Raw genomic sequence first — 20,000 nt, 5'->3', positions numbered from 1 at the left:
CTGCTGTTGCTGCTGCTGCTGCTGCTGCCGCTGTTGTTGACTATCTTCTGAGTTGATGTTACTTCACCACCGACGCCGTAGGACACTCTAGGTCCTAGATATTTTCTCCCTTTTTCTCTCTCTTCTATTTTTTTCCATAAGTCCATCTTTTTCTCGTTTTTCTCGATCCTTTCTTCTACAACTTGCGTGATGCGTGATATATATTTTTGACCTGTCTCTATCTATCGCGTGCGCTTTTTGGACCCCTATCTCTCTGTCCCATTGTCTGCCATCCTCTCTTTCTCTCTCACTTTCTCACTAAAAGTGTTAATCTGTATGGTTTGATCTATCTTGCACTTTATTCTGATTTTTTCTTCCATCTTTGAAATTGAAATTTTCTCCTGCCCAATTAATTCTCAGAAATGAATGTCCTAGCCTTTGTCCTGGGCAAGAATCTTGTTGTATCGGCCTAAAGTACTTTGAATCCTCGCCTCTCTTTGCATTCCATTTCGAATTTGTTTTTGATATGATTTTGAAACATTAGTTTCCATGTTGTGCGAATTCTAGGAATACATTATGTACAAAATGTGAAACTAAATTGAACCCAAAAATCAGAATTGTCTACCATTAAGCAAAACGCACCCGAAGAAGGTTTTGGAATATGCTTTCCCCTTTTTTTGTAATGCGTTGGGCTCTTTACTCTATGCACGCAACGTCCCCCTGGAAGCGATCATCCTTCACATTAAGCGAGAATGACTCTTCGGTGATCGAACTTCTATTCCTTCTTCTTCTGCGAAACCAACGACACACTAACACAACACATAGCATTGGGGTGCCACTATCGCTCACCACTACCTACTTCAGGGCGAGATTGTCACCCTTGTCCAGCTACACACTCACACTCTACCTCGGGAAATCTTGACGAAAGGGGGGTGAAAATCGTTCGTTGAACCTTGATAAGAATCCCGTTTTCTCCCAATTCTTTTTCTTTCTTTCTTTCCCATTTTCGCTCTCTTTCTCTCTCTCTCTCGCTCTCCCCGTTCCGCCACATACCACCTGCCGGTGAACGCGCGACGTAATCCGCCAAAAAGGAATCCGAGCCTGGACTGGGACGGTTCGCCGTGTTGCACTTTCAAGTAAAAGCGATTCTTTACTTCCAAACCAACCAACACTGAAACACACACAACACCTCTACAATGCCTGTTCGCGTGCCTGTCACCTCGCGTGTTATTACGCCTTTCGCGCGCCTTACGCATCCAATTGTTCTTGTTCTGTTTGCTCCGATTATCTTTTGATTTTTCTCCTTCTTTTGTCGCTTCCTTCACTTTTCTTCTGAGCATTTTTTTCTGTTTGAAACCGCGCCAAATCAAACACATACACATACACAGAACAGTCACAGCAACACCGACCACCGTTTGGTTCTGCCTCGGGCTCATGACCAGTTAGCGTTATCGCACCCGGAACTGCAATGGGGAGTGCCGTTGGCAATGGACTTTTTTTTTTCTTTTGATCGCGAATACTTTGCGAATTATTTGATGATGATGAGACTAGGCCATCATGCTCTTCAATTTCTAGTAATTTGTGTGCGGCTTGGTCACAGTAAACGCCCTTTCTCCTTTTTGGCGTTTGCAGCATTATTGTTTTGATTTTTTTTTCATACAAAAAAGACGCGTTTCCCCTCGGAAAACGTCTTCCACTGCATAATCCTGATCTCTTCTTGATTGGAAAATGTTCATTTCACAAAACGAACCGCGCTCCTTTCGTTTACAAGCCCGCGAGCGAGAGAGAGAAAGAGTATGCGAGGGAGCCGATGGAGACGCCTGGTAGCTGACGTTTTGCGGAGCTTTTTTTCGGTTCCATTGGTTCGTTCATTCGGTTTTGTAGCCCGGTTTTGGTTTCCCCGTGTTCCTAGTGCCTCTGCCTTCCCCATTGCATCGCATCTGTCACCTTTGCTTCTTTTTTGGTCTCTCACCTTATCTTGCGTGGGTTCTCCTTCTTGTTTTGCTGCTTTTGGTTCGGCCGGAGTACGGCATTCAATATCCTTATGCGAACCAACCACCACAACAATCTATCTAACTCCCTCACCCCTCCCAAACACTGAACTGATCGCGTGTGAACTGCTTTACTTTCTAGACCTTGCGACGATGGCTGTACGTTGGTTGTGTTGGAAAGCTTAAGCAACACACGAGTGTACGTAATCTATCTAAATAACTTACTTCTTTTCCACTACATTTATCCATCAAATCCTTAGGCTGTGTACAGTGTATGCGATAACAAAGAAGGGCTGCTTACCCGTAGGAGGAAAAGCATCGATCTCACTCTCTTTCTCCGTTTTTGAAAATAATATGTAAATTACCGTTCCATACCGCACAGTTTCAAGAGTTACAATACACCACCGACTCAAACCCCATCACCGTACGAACAGTGTGGCTCCATTTTCTGACGGAAATGCTGCAACTTTTGTAAAATATTTATGCGAGCAGCTTGGTTTCTTCCTCCATCCAGTATATTTCAATGTAAAGCGGCGTCCAGGCGTTCCGAGCGTTCGTATTCGATAAACGTCGGATAGCTTTTCAGCTCATAATCCAGGGATAACGTATCATCTGCAGGCGCCTCCGGTGCCAAACCACAAGCGAACCGGCAGAGCGCTACGCCGCGGTTCGAAATGAGCGCAAATGTATTATCACCGGATGAGGGCAAAACTCTCACTCCTATTCTGCCGTCGGTTGCATCCTGCTGCTGTGTGTGCCCACAGTCAGAGTGCCCACAGTTACAGCACACTTCGCGCAGTAACCTCACGAGAAACTTTGGGAGGAAGTTTTGGTTTCGGTTGGCTTGATCGGTCGGATCGCCGTTACCGGATGCCTTTTCTCTTGGAAGCGAAAACTCGCACAAATCGCGGTATTGCAAGGCTATCCTATCGCTAGCGCACACTCTGGGGGTTTCCTTCGTTTTTTTTCTATCTCTCTTTTTATGGGAACTCCAACTCGATTCGCTTCGGGGAGTTTTAGCATCCGGTCCGGGGGAGTTTGTATGTTGCAACGAGAGCGAGAGAGAGAGCGCAAGAGTTCCCATGCTGGCCCGAGAGTGGTGTCATAACTAACCATAAACGTAATCGCATTGCTTAGCGATTGGATTGCTAAATCGAAAGCAAAGCCAAAGCGTCGTGCACGTCGGCGGGGATCTGTTTCTTGGAATTCAGCACTCGCTCGTTCGCTCGCTCGCTCTGCTCTTTGCCTCTGGGGTGGTTAGAATGTTGACCGATAAATCGATTCACACAGCATCACACAGCAGGAGGATCATCTGGAGATTAGTTTTTCCCGGTCCAACCGAGATGGGCGATCTGATATCGAGCCCATGTTCAACATGAATCCACCAGAGTTGTGCAGGTGATTATGCGATCCTGTGCCGTGCTGTGCCGTTGTAGAGAGCCCAGGGCAACGAGATACGATCCCCGGATTCCGTGAATGGTGAAAATCCATCTCACAAAGCCACTGGCTTGATACCTTGGCTCACCTTTGGATTTGATTTATTCGAAAGACATTGCAGAGTGTTTGGACAATCTTGAAAAATGTCTCCAACGACAGAGGTCGATCTGGAGAGGGTCGAGAGCAAAAGTTTGACTTCTTGGGTAGGGAAGGATAGTAGAAGAAGCCCTATTTATTGGTGGTAATTGAGTCAATTTGTCTTATGACCGTTTGTCGTTGCACAAGCACTGGTTCTTCTGGTCCTAGTCGTGCTGCTGCTGCCATCCTTTACGAGATGGTAGTGGCTACCAGATTCTATGATGAATTGTCGGAGCATTCATCAAAGTTTTTGATGCTCTAACAGCTTCCAGTTTGCTGATGGATAACTTTCGAACTAATGGCTAGCAACGAGAGACCGCCAGAAGTTCTGCTCGTGAGGATTCCTTTAATGAAGTTCTCATTCGACAACTTTGCCCAAAATAAAGTTAAATGTGAACCTCCTCTCTTTCCCTCTCTCGCCAGCGGTAGCTTGAAATGTTTTATTCATGGTGGCTAACGTGCTGCTGAGTGAAATCGGATTGATTTTTTCATCCGATTAAGGCCTAGAAATCATCTACCAGACGCAACAAATCATCCCTCTTTAGCCAAAGCCCGAAGCTTCCTTTGGGGCGTTACTAGGCGTTGGGTTAAACGTTCAAAAAACAATCCATCTCCGGATCCGGGAGGTAACCTTTTGCTAGTGTGCGATCGGTACCAGATAAGGGGGGCCAAGGTACCAAACTGAACCGAACTGAACCGGTTGGTTCTCGAGCGGGCTGCAAAATGAATGCCTCCGATCAGCATAATCGAATTCAAATTTAGTTGAAATTATTTAAATTGCCGTAAGGTCACCTGCTGCCTCCCACTCCTCGTGGTGCGCTTGGAATGGTTGTCCCGGAAAACCGGTCACGTAGACCCCCGAAGCACACACACCAGTTCGTTTTTGGAAAATCAATGTGCGCGGCCACGGTGTGGGGCCGACTGTTAAAGCACGATTGTAACGAACCGGAGCTAAAGCCGAAACCACATTTTCTTTCCTCAACATTTCTTTTTTTTTGCGTCGACATCGGCTTGGCGGAGAAATGCTGCTGCTCGTCAATGCGGCACCAACCTGGAGCTTACTAAATTATGCAGAACGCAAAGTCCAGGCAGTGAGGCACCAGGCACCGGCAGCGGGAGTCCAGTCGTCGTCGTCGTCGTCATCGTCTGAGGTACTTCATGTTTCATAGGTTAGTTGGCCACGTCCCGTCGTATGTGTGGAAGGAAATGAAGTGCAAACGACCATATCGGAATCGATTTTCCAAGGCCAAAACGTGGAAGGGTGTTGATTGCCCCCGAAAATGTGGAAGAAGCACAGAAGCATTAAACACCATAACCCCCCCGGGGGGCGAACGTCCCTAGTCTGCGGATTGCAGTTCTGTCTGTTTTGCTTCGTCTGCAAATCCCCTCTTAGGGCCGAGAGTAATCGTGGCAGAGAAATGGCGCGCAACCATCGTGGTGATTGAGCAAATGTAGAAAGTTTCCCTCGTTTCATGGATGGATCTTGCTGATGCTTAAGAAAGCGTCTCCAGACCAGACAATCTATCAACGGTGCAAATCGTGAGTATGCTTTCCTCCACGCTACGACGTATCCAACATGAGCATCATCAACACCAGCAGCTGTTTGGGGTTCCCTTCTAGCTTGCCAAATCATTTTCTCCTTTCACCGGATCGCATCATTTGCTTCACGATAAACCACTAGACCGACCGACCGACCGTCGTCTGCCGTTGAAAAATGTTTCCCCTTTTTCTTCTTCGTTTGTCTTTTGTTTGTGATTTGCTCGGTTGAACCGTCGAGCATTCAATCGCCGAGCGAGGCCACGTGCAAATGGTTCTCTGCGACGGAGCGAGCGTCGCACAAAACGATAAACGCAAAACCTTTTGCAACATTCTTCCCGGATTGTCCCACGGATTCTTGGGGGCCACGGGAAAAGCGACAAAAATTTATGACCCCTCGCCAACGAGCAAACTCCCCAATGGAAGAAAGCGAAAAAAGCGCCAAGAAGGTTCTGCGCGCATCCACTTTCGGCACGCTTCTTTCGCTGCAAATTCCGGAGCTTTAACACGGAGACGGAACGGAGCCCATCGGTGGTTTCGGTTTGGTTCGCTCCAGTGGCGGCGTGTCGATGTTGATGATGATGGTGTCGTTTATATCCTGATGCACGCCATTTATGTTTATCCTTCGGCAGCACTTCGGAGAAGCAATACCACACCGGCCTTGCTGTGGAGTCCGCGAGGTGACAAAGAGGGCGCTCGAGAGCGCTGTGGTGGAACGTGGGTCATAAATCTTCGGTCGAAAAGTAGCGAACACTAGAACGCCTTCCTAGATGTTGGCGTAGCGACACTGAAGCTGCAACAACCAGTAATGGGGATAAATTAAAAATAAATAAAATCATTCCGCGTCCCCGTTCGTGATGCTTCACAGGGATGAGATTGAATGGTGCCTGTTTTGGCTGTCGCAGCATAGAAAACCGGAATGTATCCATCAAGCTATACAATGTGGCCAAGCCAAGAGCGACGGAGAGAGAGAGAGAGAGAGAGAGAACGGAAGCCAGCGCCAGCAATCTCCGGAATTGAATTAATAGTAATCTGTTCCAGTGCTCCGTCGTGATGCGACAGCGTGAATAGTGAATGAATACATCCGGTGTTGGGACGTGAGACTCACCCGTAAATCTCGGAAGACCTTCGAGTCCTTGAGCTCGATCACGGCGATGCGCAGTTCCCGGACCGGACGGATTTTATGACGATTGTTTTCGAACGACACCGTCACCGGCTCTTGAGGCTGATTGCTTTGGAAAGTGCCAGCTGCTGCTGCTGCTGCTGCTGCTGCTACATGTCATGCACCATAGCTAATGCTATCGAATCCAGCACAGGAACTTCAAGATCCTTGAGTTGCGCTTCATTTTTTTTAACACAAAAAGAAGGCTCTACAATGTAAAAACGGGAAATCGTTCAGTCGCCCTTTCAATCACACACCGCCAGAGGACTGGGAATGTATTATCGAACCACAGTCAGATCGTCGTCTTTGGAGGCCACTCTACTCCCAGTACACTTTACTAGAGCAAACCAGAGAGGGAGAGAGAGAGAGTGACTATAAAATTAGCATTTTTGATCCACTGCTCGTCGCCGGAGGCCACGGATTCGGTTTCGATTGTTTCGCACAATGAACCACGACAGCGGTGTATGCGGTTACAACTTACCTCGGATGGAGGAAAACCGCTCAGGATCCAGTTCCTTGTGCGCTGATCGCAGTCCGTCTAAACGGCTCTACACACGGCACGGATTGAATGTCTGCATGAAATTGCTTGTTAAAAATGCAGCCCCAGAACCCCAGAACACACCAAGCAAAAACGGCAACGATGGTGGCGGCTGCTTTGTGCCTTGTGTTTCCTTGCGAGCATTATAAGCCAGGTGAAGGTCGCACTAACAAAAAAAATATATATAAAAACGAGAACCTGCATCGTGCAAGGACGTGCACATCTTTTGGCGCAGGTATGGCACCCATGTGTGTGCGCATTTCTAGCACACTCCGGCCTCCCTTTTTGCTGTGCCACGTGTTTTGTTCGAAAATAATTTGAAAGATTTTATTGAAACAATTCTCTGCAGCACAAGATACGCGAGCTGACCTTGGTGACCTACCTCCCAGTGGGGTGGCGAGTAGGGTGGACGAGGTATAATAGCTAGTTTGCAGCAAAAGCTGCACCATGTAGGAACACCGAAGGGGACCACAGGGCACACATACTGGCGCACGGTGCACATGGTAACACGATAAGCATCTCCAAATTACCGGTAGCCGTAAATCTTTGCTTTCCCCATTTTCACACTCATTTAAATAACTTAACAAATGGCGAAAAGGCTATAAAAAGAGAGAGAGAGAGAGAGAGAGAGAGAGAGAGAGAGCGAGGGAGAGTGGGGCAATGAGGCATGCAATGCTGAAAACTACGTTGGACCTTCTCGCAAGCGATTCAACGAACACGCAAACCTTCAGCCCCCGTTAGCTCGACAAGCGGTCGCCACTGTTCCGGTCCGGAAATGCAACCATTTTGTCTCGTGTTCATGTCGTGCCGGGGGTTAGTGCTGGTGGTGGAGAAGGTTATGTTTTCCGCCGTGACGCCAATGGGCCCCGTCTGCACGAGAACCACGACGAGAGGAGCATCAAATAAACACGAAACGTGGCCTTTTTTCGGGGGTGGAAAGTGCTTCCCTTGTCCCTGGGGGGGGGGCGCAATGGCGATCTTTTGCGATTTGTAGACCACACCAGTGCAGTGTTTTTGTAGAGTTTTGTGCAGAGTTCTGGATTGCATGGTGGCCGACCGTAGCACTGTTCCTTTGGCATTCGTTGTGTTTGGAATGCCCCAAAACCGGAGAACCATTCGTTAGATTCACAATTGCTGATGCTGACATGGCATCAGAATGTATACTGGCTGCTGCTGGTGCTGCTGCAGTTGAGTTATCCTTCTTTTCTCTTTCCACTCGCTCTCTTTTGTTGTGTCAACACACTGACCGTGGTTGATGTAAATTTACGCCATGGACTAGGTGTTAATGTTTAAAGGTTATTAGCTACTACAAGACAAAAGATTTATGACCGACGCGCTACACAGATATGTGAACCATTATTCATTTTCATCTCGCTCTAGTTTGTGTTTTTTTCTATTTCTCTCTTCCATTGGGAACGACTAAAAGTGAGGATCGGTTGTAGTCCTCTAGCGTGCTACAATGTACCATGAAGCTGTTTTTCGAAATTCCTCACGATACATTGGCGTGTGCCGAGGACTCTGTTTTATGTTCTTCACGAAGAGTACGTTCTGGGAGACTCAGGAATTTCCCTCCCCTCAAAACAGAAAGAAAACAAAACCCCAAAAGCAACCCTCGCCAAGTCAGGTGCCCCTGGCGAATGAATTGCCAATTATTAACGAAACATAATTGAATGTTTTGTCACAAAATCCGAGCACCGAAAGCGTACCGAAGCGAGGAGCATAAAATTATACAACACAACTGGTGGCCTTCACTAGCCGGCGGGGACCCTTCCTTGGCCTCCCTGAAGGGAAGAACGGAATTTACGACATCGTAAAGTGAATGCCTTTTCTTTGTGCCTTTATGTTTATTGATTTCATGCTGCTGCTGCTGCTCGCCGACGGGGTGAGGGGTTTTTTGAAGTGTAAAAGGCTCAGCACCACCATCGCAAGATTTCTTTCTTTTTTTTCAATTTATGCACCACAATCGGCACAAAACAAATCGGAAAGAAACTTCCAGCTGTTGATGGGAGCTGCTGATGGGTGCTGCTGATGAATTTGTTTTCTCCGGGTACCTCTACATCATTTGCAGGCCAAAAAAAAAAGCCTCCAGGTGAGGCTCGCGGTGAAACCGGATTTGGAATCAAATCGGTTCAATCGATCGATCGCTTGTTGCTGCTGCCGACAGGTGGCTTTTTAAAGGCCATTCATGCGCTGTTCTTACGAAGCTAATAACAATTTTATACATGTTTTAGCCTCCCATGTCACTGTTTCATCCTATTGGTGGATGGCAGTGTAATGCACACCTGTTGATGCCACTCGTGTGGTAGCGGGGATGTGGAAGGGCCCAAGAATTACCACAGACACCGATGGTACGGCCTAATCGGGCCCGTCCTGTTGCGGTTCTTGTTCAAGCTGCAACAAATGAGGTCATGATGGTCGCTCTTGTAGCAGAGCAAACGCTTGTTCATTGCAAATGATAAGGGTTCTCCCTCGAGAACCTTCGATGCCCTCGATTGGGTGCAACGACGCACAGGCTGAAAGTGAAAGGGCCGTACGCAACACGCTGTACCGCTGTTCCTTCGCCAGCACGTGCCTGATTCGTTGTATAACTTCATGAAATGTCCTTCAGCAAGTCAGTACCCGTATCGAGCGTCTCTTTAACGAACACCAGTAGCATGACATTAGGGAAAGGCACGTGGTCGCCTAAGGGCGAAGCAAAATGTATTTTTGATCATCTGTCTCCCGGACTGGCGCAAACGCACGAGTGTAAGAAAACAGCGGCTGGTGTGTGGCTTCATTCTGATCCATGCTGCAGCAGCATCATCATCTCTCTTTTTGCATCGCAACATCCGCTTTTATCCGCTGGTTTGTTTTTCACTCACGGTACACTTTTCACCCTCGCGAGTTTTCGCTTCCGACACCGTTGGTTATTTTTTTTCAAAGCGTCGATAGCGTTCGTACACAAGTTTATCTGCTACATACACCCACATTCACAAACATACAGGACACAGTTGCGCCTTCGGAGCCAGAATATCACTCGCTGTACATCGCACACCACCCCCCGCTGCCTGCCTGGCAGCCTCTCTTCGGCTCTCTTTGTTCCAGATGAAGTTGGAAAGTGATTGAAAGAGTGAACTGATTGAAAGAGGATTGGAAGAGAGCGAGAGAGAGAGAGAGAGAGAGAGAGAGAGAGAAAGAGAGAGAGAAAACATATATATAAAAAAAATGAAGAAAAACTGGAAGACAATACCAACAAACCTATTTTATGTTACCTTCCGCCCCATCCAAACCCCACCACCACCACCACCACCACCCCCTTTTTTCCTGCCATGCTCCCCGAACCCCCCCAAAAAAACAGTGCATACCACGGTGCGACAGCTGCAGTCTGCTGGACCGCTGCTTTCAGTGTCCACTGTCGCGGCACTCGGAGTCGCGCGAGTGCGGCTGTCAGTTCGCGCTGCTACACCGAGCGGACCACACGGACAGCTAGCATCCGCTCGGTGCGGGTGGTGGTGACGCGGAGGTGGGACCGTCGGATCACCGTGATGGCACCGTGATCCCCGAACCAAGGTCCCCCCAGGGCCAGCACCAACACCCGCACCAACATCCGCCCCAGCACAGCCACTCGCATCCACATCTGGCCACTGGTGGCGCTGGAACACGCCGTGAATCCACGACGATCGCCATGGTACGCGGCGACGAGCGACGCCACTCGATGGCCCCAGGAATGACACAGCACCACCACCACCATCATCACCACGGTGGCGGCAGTCACCACAGTCGTCAGCCGCTGCTCGGACATTCGAACGTAACTGGCGGCGTGACAACAACGGCCACCGGATCGCGTGCAACGGCACCGTTACTGGGCCACGCACCTCCATCGATGTCTGCGGCGCTTCACATTCATCCTTTGCTGAAGCGGCACCGGTCCGAGGATCGGCCACGCCGTGCTTCGATGGCCACGAACCACAATGCCATACACCACGGTCCACAGCAACCGCTGTGTCACCATCAGCAGCAGCAGCAACAGCAACAACGTCCTCTGCTTGCCCATCATCACTCGGTGGCCGGCGGCCATCACGGGCATGGTGGGATGGCGACGGCGGCCACAGCGCCACACCATCATCATTCGCATCCACGGCTCAGCCAGCGGTACCGTCAGAAGATGTTCTCGCGCAGCAAACAGTACACCTCGGTGTGCAGCAGGGGTAGCGGTGGTAGCTGCGGGGGTGTAGGTGGTGCTGGTGGCGGTGGCGGTGGCGGGGTTGGGGGCCCCAGCAGCGATAGTGGCGGAACGCGCAGCAGATCCTCCCGGGAGCACCTGGACGACGATGTTGAAGCTTGCGTAAGTTCTGTTGCAACCGAAAAACACACACAGTCCCACACATACGAAGCACCAATCGTGACGTGACAGTGTCCTCTTCCACCCCCTAATTCCTCCCAACCGGCCCCCCACTGGCAACCCCTTCCTAGTCTAGTCACATTCATCTAGAGTCAATCCCCTCTAGAATCCTTTCGCTCATTCACATTCACATACACAAAAACACACAAACCAGCGCAACGCTGCAAGGATTCTCAACGGTGGCCACTCCGTTCCTCCTGCTGTTAGCTAATTCCGTGCTCCGTGTCCGTGCTCTCTCGTCCGTGTCTGTGGTGGCTTATGCGTATATGTGTCGGTGTCTTGGGCTACAATCACCAACGCGATCGCTGCAACGATACAAAACACCCACAAAAACACCCCCGACCACACTACACATACACCCCTTCCTGTGCGTCATCAAATCAACTCCCTCCCTTCCCCGACATTAGAAGTCGGTACTCGGATCGCTGCTTTCCCCAAGTTAGTGGCGCTTCTGCTAGTGAACGTCTAACGCCCGTTTCCTGCCCTTCCTTCCTTTGTTTTTGTTTTTCACCGTTCCCTCTCTCGCTCTCTCTCGCTCTCGCTCTTTATCTCCCGTTTTGTGGTGGTATGTTTGCTGTCGAACCTTATTCTCGACCTCCCCCGCGCGTCCCTGTAGCTTCCGTAGTTGCGACATTTCGTTTCGTTTCCGGTATCGGTAGTCACCTAAAATCGTATAGTCTTTCTGGCCGCTCTGGTCTGGCCGCGCGACTGGTCAGTGTACTGCTTAAGCGTGTGCTTCAGTAGTGCGAGCAATGTGTGTCTATGTCCCACGGCCACACGCTACCCATAGCTCCACTGTAGACGAATACTTCCTCCGGTTGCTGGGCCAACTTCAAATCCAATCCAAAAGTAGTAGTTGAGCAACTGGGAGCAGCAACTTGGTATTCCCGTATTTAGGGTTGTATGTATTTAGAATGTGCCTTTCCACACATACCCCCCCTAACCACCTGCTCTGTAGACCCTTTCTGGTAATTTCCCTCTTCCTGTTCGTTTCTGTTGTAAAAAGCGGTCGCTGTAATATACGCCAAGACGTACTGGATGGCACATTGTACTCGTTTTGATCCCCCGGTTTGATCTGTGGCTAAAGACTGATTTAATGTTGACTAGAACGATGGTCATGGAGACGTCTATCTGTGTAGCTCTCTTTCTGCTTGTCACCCAAGTGCACCCAACGCTTGCCGAATGATCAACCGTTCGTTTTTCAGCTACAGATGAATGAAATGACACCAAAAAAAAAAAAAACTTAGAAAATATGGAAAATTGCTTCACTTTTCTTACTACTCGTCCGTTGATGCTGCGTGAATAAGGTTCCTCAGCAAGCTCTCCCTCACCACTCGAGAGGACTCTGGGACATTCGGACGGATTATTAATGTTCTCTTTTTTCGCCCCTTTAACGACAAACAAACCGCCTTCTCAGTAACTCCAGACGTCTCGACTCCAAGCTCTTGCACAGTCACTGTGTCCAGTGTACAGTTGCGGCCTGGTAAATCTGTTCAAATCGTTCTGTGTGACGCTGCATACTGCACCGCAATCTCTAAATATAAACACACTCGAATGTGAGATCACTTGTGTTATCGATGCAATTTTAGTGCAAAGCAGCACCCTTGAATCGCGTTTATACCAGAAAGCTTTTCACTTCAAAATGTAAAAAAAAACACAGAAAGATGTTTTCAAAGATGAGTTACACAAAGGACACGGCTAGCTTGTGTTGGTGTTGTATGTGCGTTTGTGTGTGTTCTCGTTTTTTTTATGAACACCAAGAAGGAAAAATTGAGGAAGAAGAAGCAGCCACAGTACATCCGCTGTCAGGCGTTCCAAAAGCAAAAGGTAAAAACCATTTAACGATTGGATTGTAACCACCAGCAACCGTTCATTATGGTGCGCGCTGCAACGACACAGGACAATACGCCCAACCGGGGGGGGGGCGTTGAAGGTCCTTGAGTGCAACCCCTTTCACCAATCCTGCTCCCTGACCATCTACCTTCTACTCCTCCATCGATTGTTGACTTTTTTCTTTGGGGGGGGGGGGGGGGGCAGCCAAACTAATGATAAACCGACCGACTGGCCGGTTCGATTCGATTAGAAGCGGAATAAATGTCAAGGCACCGGGCAAGCCGCGGTGCTGAACTGATTTGATTGACCACCTGTGAGGGGATGGGGGGGGGGGGGTGCGTGGGGGTCGCGCGGTGACCCTATACATCCATGAACCGTTCAATGGCCGGCCTTGAATCGAGACGGGGCGGGCCGATAAAATCCAGAAGCCGGCTGCCTTTCGGTTAATGTCTTCCCTTCGGTGGGTGTGCTGGTACCGTGTTCGGTGGCGGCGCGTTGAAGGACATCGGCTCACTGTTAACCTTAACCTTTCCACTGGTCCACTGGTCACGCACACCGTGGTATGCGCCATGCCACATGCTAGAGCGAAGCCCACGTTGACGCCGCTCGTCCTTCTCCTGTTGTCACGCTCTACGCGGACAATCCGGGAATAGCCGGATTGGTGCTGGCGTTGCTGGCGTTGAATGATTTCGATCCATTTTCGCCAAAGCAGCAGGCGCGCGCTTCATGCACGCAGAATTGGCACGCAATTTTGTCGTTTCCCTCATTTCCTGGGAGTGAACCGCCGGTGGTTGCTTTACTCTAATTCGCGGCTCGATTGCGCCTCGATTTCGCTTTCACCTTTTCATCGCTTCTCGTGTTGCAGCAGTAGCATTTATGGGGCAGATAATTGGCCAGCGGTCAGTGATGAGGAAGGAAGCAGATTAGACGAAGTATTTAACGGTGTGGCACTTGCAGCTGTCAGTGATTGAATGCCCTCGCGGTGCTCGTCAGAAGGTGACAAACTATGTGTTTGTTACTAGAGCGACAGAGCGTTGGTTTGGTTGGAATGTTGCTGAGAGTAGACGGGAACACACAAAGGAGTGTCCGTTCACAGCACAGTTCGTCCTAATGTGGGTCAGCGTTCAATTCTGAGGAGAAGGTATTTGTCAAAAATACCTTCGAGGGTGCGAGATTGAGCAACAGCTTCCCTCTCTCGCCTAAATCTTGTAATGTTGCCCAATAGAAGGTCGTTTTTGGGACAGTGCAGTCAAATGCCGAGATAAACAAAGTGTATCTACACCTGCATCTAACCATCCGGATGGTCTTAATTTGTGGCTGCATTTAACGAGCCGTGCATCAATCCGCCCCTGTCCGGTCCGGTGCAAACTGTTGATGCAATTGGATGTGTTCTGCTTCTAATCACAACAAACACCCGGGTACCGGAACACCGTCTCTGCGGTGTCTGTGGTCTGTTGCAAACATCATCAACAGCAGCAGACACCCAGCGCCATGCTACGCCTGTCAAACGACGCCCGATTTATGATCGAATCCCGGCAAACTGTTGCATCCCGGCACGTAAGCTTGTGGAATGTGGCCAAAACCCCATAAACAATCCCCCACAACAAGCATCGGAATCAAGCGCACGATGGGAGCGTGTTTTTGGAGGGTTGCCATAAATTTAACCAAGTTCGAGAGTCGAGCGAAGGGATGGTTGCGTGCGATGCGTTCGCCGATCATCGATGTCGGTCATCGCTGACAGCAGACAGCACCGCCACAACGCCACATCGCCACCGTCTGGGTTTACCTGTGGTTTTGCGTCGTCCAACGTCATAATCGAGGCACGAGGAATTAGGGCGAAACAAAGCGGCCTTAGTGGTCTTGGGACCGATTTCGCTCACAGAAACCTCGCTTCGCCACTCGTCAGGTGTTGGCCACGTGTTGGTTACAGCCACGTTGCGAAACGCAGCTCCCGATGGACGGAGTGGCAATCACCGCCGTGCTGGTGCCAATTATTTGCTCCTTGTTGGTGATGTTCGCTGTTGATGCAATAATAGTAGCGGCAGCAGCACCACCACCTGTTTGTTAGTAATTAGTCGAAGGGAGGTGCACTGCTGTTAGCCTTCTAATCGGACAATGGACCCTCGGGGAAAGATCATTCCCACTTCGGCATCGTACCGTTTGTTGTTGATGCTTTGATTGGTCGACGAGTCCATGGGCTGATAGTTGATTAAGTATTGAAGCAGGATTCGCGAACTGCATCAAAGCAATTATCACCAAGAGCATGCCTCCTTTTGTCAGTCTATTGTAACGCTAGATGAATGAAACAACTTAATTTAAAACAGGATAAAACAGGATTGTTGGCTAGGAGAGGGCCAGTAACAAAATCTCAATCCAGGGGTTTTTCCCTGCCTTGTTGTCGTCATTTGTTGTCGGGATTCAATTGCTAGCCAGTAACATCAATCTCACAGATAAACTAACGAACCTTATAACGAGCTGTGCTAGGCCAGTGGTTGGGATGCTACAATGTATCTTTATGCCGCTAGAATACACACATACACGCGCAAGGTATGTGCTCAGTAATTACGAATCGTTACACATTTGTGCCAGGTCAGTTCCTAAAGCCTTCCCATGGTGTTGCATATCGGTCGCGATGCAGAGGCGAACAAAAAAATCTCTCCTTTCTCTCTCTCTCTCTCTCTCTCTCTCTCTCTCTCTCTCTCTCTCTCTCTGTGTCTCTTCTACCAGCAAACACTATTGCTTCTATTTGAAACGATCGATCGATTATAGAGCGCAAGCCAGAGCGTAACCGAACGAAACTTTGGGCCTTCTCTCTCCATCTCCACTCTGGTCGCCTGGATCGATGCTGATGGCATTCGATTTATCGTACGTCAGCCTCTCACCTGATTGCCCCTTTTCCCGCGCTTCACGCAACACCATCCTCTTAATTATGATTATTGTGTGCATGGGCCACTCGCTGCGCACGCTCTCGCGTTCGATCAGTGTTCGATCTTAATTATCCCCGACATAAAACCCACCGTGCCACCGTTACAGCCCACGCTTTTTACGATGCATGCGTGCGTACGTCTGTCAATGCAACGCGAGTCGAATGGGAAAAGCAACCGCAATACATTGCATTGCTGGTCAGTAGCAGCACCGTGCATTGCATTGCCGCAAAAAGGAACCAAACACACGCCAAACAGTTCGACAAACAAAAAGTTATGGCCCGTGGCGGTTGTATGTAAAAACAGGGGGGATGAGAACGGGTGGATGGAAACAACCCCCCCGGCATGTGAGCTGACTTGATATTGTTATTGATTTCCGTTGGCAAACCAATCGCTATGTTCTCGCGATCGCGGCCTGCATCATGGTAGGGGTGAGAAATGGAAGGAACCAACATTCAACGACGACAACGCAAACTGTACTCAATCATACCAGGTTTTTTTTCTGAGAGAGACACTGAGGCGAGCGAAAGAGAGAGAGAGAAGCCTGAAATAAAAATGATCGATTTTCCATAACAACCCTTTCCATGATTGGCCATTTCGGTTTGCGGTGCGGTCTTTACACACCACCGAATTGGAAGGGGGTACGGTGGTGCACGGGAAACGAAAATACTCGGCATCATAAAAATCGCCACAGGGACGACTGCTACCCGCTGCGAGTCCACACTCACTCAGACATTGTTTATGTTGTTGCTCGTTGCTCCCGTGGCGTTCGGAATCGGAAGTCTTGGTGCACGGGCGGGGAGGGTGGTGGTACCCCCCGCTGCTGACCGACGTTCGTTACACGCACTGGCCAGCCAGCCAGCCAGCCAGCGTGGTGTGCGCGCGTGTGCGTGCTACTGCTGGTTGGAGGATGATGACGACAACGACGACAACGATGTCCAAACCGCAACGGCCACATAGTGGACACAACAATAATGACCGCACACACTGGCCCGCATTGGATTGGATCGTCCATTATCGATCTCGGTGGCAACGCCACCGACAGCCTACCCGTGGTTCGTTGCATTCAGCCTTCCTCGTCCGCCTGTCACCCTTTGTTTGTGGTTTTTCGGGTTATGATAAGCAATAAATGATTGCAATCGATCATTACTTGGAAAGGGAGTCGGGTTTACATCATGTGAAGTGAACGAACACGTTCTCGGCTCCGGGAGTTAATGAAAATCGTGTGTCGCTGCTGTTGCGATCGATCTCTATGTTGTGTAATAGATGCCTAGGCAACATAGGAGGAGGGAAAAGCTATTCACTAGATGTAATGTCTACACCAATCTCTAGTGCACCCTGTGAAGGGCTGAAACAGTTTGGTCATATTGCCAGTTGGGTTATTGTAATGGAGGCGCATGTGATGGAGACGCATGCGATGGAGGCGCATGCAGTGTTAACAACGGAAACATCACCGATGCACCGTGGAGTGATTTGCACTAGACTTGGCTATTATCCACCCCAGGGCCAGTCATGAGCACGCCGAAATCACGCCCACAATGGAGCTCACTGATGAGGGTACACGCGTACCGCACTGAGACCTGTACCTGCACCGCCAATAGAATCATGAATCATGCCCGAACCTCACTTGCGTTAGCGCATTTCGTTCTTCGGCGAGGTGGAAGTCGTAAAAATATAAAATGGGCCAATGGGTGAAAAGCTAAAGAGGTGAAATGGATTTTGGATCGCAAAGTTTCTTCGGTGCGAATTTATCGGTTGATGGATGAATGGATTTTTTGTGGATGATCTTTTAGGAGAGATCTTTTAAGACAATTAGCAGTGAATTGGTAAGGGAATTTCACGAAGAAACTAATTTGAAAGAAGAATATAAATGGAAGACACATTTCACATTAATTTAATAAAATAATGCTCACGACATTTTTAATATTTATCGCCTTTTGAGCGAAATGATGATGTTAAATGATGTTAAATGATACATATCTTAGTAGTTTGCATAAGTTATTTAGTAAACTAACGCACTTTGTTACAATTACTGACACCATACAATACTGCTTTAATAGATTTAAATTATAAAAAGTTTTTCAAACTAATAAAATAGAGCTCGCTAAAATCGATCAGAATCACCTGCATAGCATTCTCACCACGATTGCGATCGTGCGCGTGTATTTGTCTACGCAATCCAGTAACTCTCGCTGTCTGTCCTCCCTTACCCATTTCGCTATCCATGCCACCGTCCCCAAACATCGTTTGTACGTCAATGGGCGGATGCATCTCGCAAACCGTGCTCACTGGATGGCAACGGCGTAATCCATTTCGAACGATCGATCGATCGAGACGAGCGACCCGGCATGAGCTTCTCTGTGTATGTCTCTGTGTGTATCGTGAAACAAGTAAGCAATTTGGCACCGGACACGCGGTTGTCACCTGTTTTAAGCAGCTTAAACAGCGCACCAGCCTTTATCACCCCAATCCCCGGGCGGATGGAGACACCAAGCTACATCGCACACAGTGAATCAGCACCGCTTTCGAGTTTAGAACTTTGTACAGTTTTTAATGCTTTTCCGCATGGGTTGACTGGGGACTGGGAGCTAAGTCTAATCGCGCACCGAATGCAACCAAACTCGTACCGTTGCACCGTACCGAACATAACTCGCGGCCCGTCGTGGACACACCAGCGATTTCGGGAGCGAAAAATATATGATCCTCGTAATCGAATGCAACTGGAAAAAGGTGTGCACCGGCCGTCCGGCTTATGGAGCCAGCGCGCTGAGAAAAGAAAGATGAAAAAAAATTGAAACACGAATCGTGACTTACAGTTTCTCGATTCGATTGCTCGCAATGAACGATTGCGCACTTCCATCATTAATAAAAAGCCGTTGCTGCGGCAGCAACGAGAAAGAGGATGTTCCATCAGGTTGGATTGCAATCCATCCTAGCACGAACGGTGAGGAAAGGTACACGAGATCCCATTGATTGTACTCTGTCCGTTCAATTTTATTTCGATTTGCCCTGCTGCATGCGATGTGTTGCGATGGTTTGGTTGAGTGTTGGGCATTTGGCAACGAAATTGCACCCCTTTACACTGGCCATGGCCACATCGGGATGCGAATTACGTGAGAAACGTGTTTGTGAAACTTGCTACAAACCAAAAAAGGGTACTATATGCCACAGCATCGATGTATTGGCTGACGTTCCAATTGGATAAAAATGGTTGGTGCCAGCAGCCAACCACTCGGATGTGCGAATAAAAAACGGAAAATTGATTTGATATTGTTTGTTCTATTCTCTCCTTACTATCACTAAGGAGTAGTTCAGTTGCGTACTGTTACACTTTATATTGACCACAAACTTACCAAAAATAAATGCTTTATGCTAGGGATTAATTTTAAATATTTCAATGCTATTAGTACGATCCAATTATCTAGCTAACCAATTCGAATGCTTCCCTTTCACTCAAACGCTTTCTACCAAAGACTGTTAGAGTCTTGAAGGCTGTCCCAGCTTTTCTGCTTAATAGGATTTTCGCTAACTTTTGCAACCTACCACCACCACACAGCTTGGAACGGAAGTCTGCAATCAGTGCGCGGTAACGCTCGATAGCAAATCGATTGTAAAATTCATTCCAAATTCCCCGGCCACGCCAACAGGCCGCCGAAACATTCGATTCCCTTTTGCCTGCCAAGCCAAATGCTGTAGTAGTAGGTAGAAGTGGCAGTAGCAGTAGTAGTGTTACGCTTCTCACAACTAATGCCACAACCAATTTCCGACCGTCTCGGTTGCGCTCTGATGGTCCTGGCAAGGAAGCAGCAGCGGAAGCGGGAAAACTTTTCCGTACGAACTTGCCACGGCTTGCTTCTTTCAGCCAGAGAGCCAGCTCCAAATTGGAACCAATTCAATCTGTAATTTCCTCCCTGTATCACAAGCTCTTGCAACCCATTGCCTGCCTGCAATTGAACCGCCTTTTTGTGTGAAAAATATAAAAACAATAGGACGTCAAAGTCGTGTAGTAACACAAATAGGGCTCATCTCGGTACATCTTCGCCTCTATCCAATACACAATCACAAGCCGGGAAAAGAATTT

At 48.7% G+C, this 20,000-nt stretch overlaps 1 protein-coding gene across 3 annotated transcripts in view; it reads left to right on the top strand.

The window, feature by feature from the left end:
* The window catches only part of LOC126575966 (uncharacterized), a 102,405-nt gene that overhangs the window by 65,083 nt on the left and 17,322 nt on the right, over nt 1–20,000 (top strand). The window lies entirely within an intron of this gene.

This window comes from Anopheles aquasalis, chromosome 3 (genome assembly GCF_943734665.1).
Source record: "Anopheles aquasalis chromosome 3, idAnoAquaMG_Q_19, whole genome shotgun sequence".
Taxonomy (NCBI): Eukaryota; Metazoa; Arthropoda; class Insecta; order Diptera; family Culicidae; genus Anopheles; species Anopheles aquasalis.
This window is presented reverse-complemented; position numbering and strand designations above follow the sequence as displayed.